Raw genomic sequence first — 1,119 nt, 5'->3', positions numbered from 1 at the left:
TGAAAAATAACATACCTTAAAGTATCATAAATATAAAAAATTTTGAACAATGCAAAAAAAGTTAGTTTAAACATTGTTTTTGTCCCCTCTACGCACACAGCTTTACGGTATCCCATGGCGCATATGGATTAGATTATTTATCTTTCATTATAAAAAAATCCAAAAGTCCTAAAGAAAAAGTGAAGATAGTTCTGGATTCTCCTCGGCAATATCTCCAGGTGTTTTTTTCACTCTGAAAAAAAAAAATTTTTAACAATTATATTGTTTATAATCTTTAAAATTTTATTTAACAATTGTGGTAAACAATTCAGAGTTTTTGAGTGAAAAAGAACATACCCTGAAGTATCATGAATGAAAAAAGTTTTGAACAATGCAAAAAAGTTAGTTTAAACGTTGTTTTTCCCCCTCTACGCACACAGCTTTACGATATCCCATGGCGCATATGGATTTGATTATTTATCCTTCACTATAAAAAAAACCAAAAGTCCTAAAGAAAAAGTGAAGATAGTTCTGAATTCTCCTCGGCAATATCTCCAGGTGTTTTTCTCATTTTCTGAAAAAAATTATTATTTAAACAATTATATTGTTTATAATCTTTAAAAATTTATTTAACAATTGTGGTAAGCAATTCAGAGTTGTTAAATGAAAAATAACCTACCCTCAAGTATCATGAATGCAAAAAAATTTCGAACAATGCAAAAAAGTTAGTTTAAACATTGTTTATGCCCCCTTTACGCACACAGCTTTACGATATCCCATAGCGCACATGGATTTGATTATTTATCCTTCATTATAAAAAAAACCAAAAGTCCTAAAGAAAAATTGAAGATAGTTCTGGATTCTCCTTGGCAATATCTCCAGGCGTTTTTTTAAATTAATTATTTTAACAATTATATTGTTTATAATTTAAAAAAATTTATTTAACAATTGTGGTGAACAATTCAGAGTTGTTAAGTGAAAAATGACATAACTTCAAGTATCATGAATGAAAAAAAATTTTGAACAATTCAAAAAAGATAGCTTAAACATTGTTTTTGCCCTCTCTACGCACACAGCTTTACGATATCCCATGGCGCATTCGGATTTGATTATTTATCCTTCATTATAAAATAAACCAAA

At 28.2% G+C, this 1,119-nt stretch overlaps 1 protein-coding gene and 1 long non-coding RNA gene across 2 annotated transcripts in view; both read right to left on the bottom strand.

The window, feature by feature from the left end:
• The window catches only part of LOC117175065 (5-hydroxytryptamine receptor-like), a 207,883-nt gene that overhangs the window by 136,444 nt on the left and 70,320 nt on the right, over positions 1-1,119 (bottom strand). The window lies entirely within an intron of this gene.
• LOC117175067 overlaps positions 181-1,119 on the bottom strand; it is a 5,785-nt gene continuing 4,846 nt past the window's right edge. Inside the window, exon 3 of the long non-coding RNA XR_004467429.1 lies at positions 181-232. This is a non-coding gene — a long non-coding RNA (uncharacterized LOC117175067). The remainder of the gene's footprint in view (positions 233-1,119) is intronic.

This window comes from Belonocnema kinseyi, chromosome 6 (genome assembly GCF_010883055.1).
Source record: "Belonocnema kinseyi isolate 2016_QV_RU_SX_M_011 chromosome 6, B_treatae_v1, whole genome shotgun sequence".
NCBI lineage: Eukaryota > Metazoa > Arthropoda > Insecta > Hymenoptera > Cynipidae > Belonocnema > Belonocnema kinseyi.
This window is presented reverse-complemented; position numbering and strand designations above follow the sequence as displayed.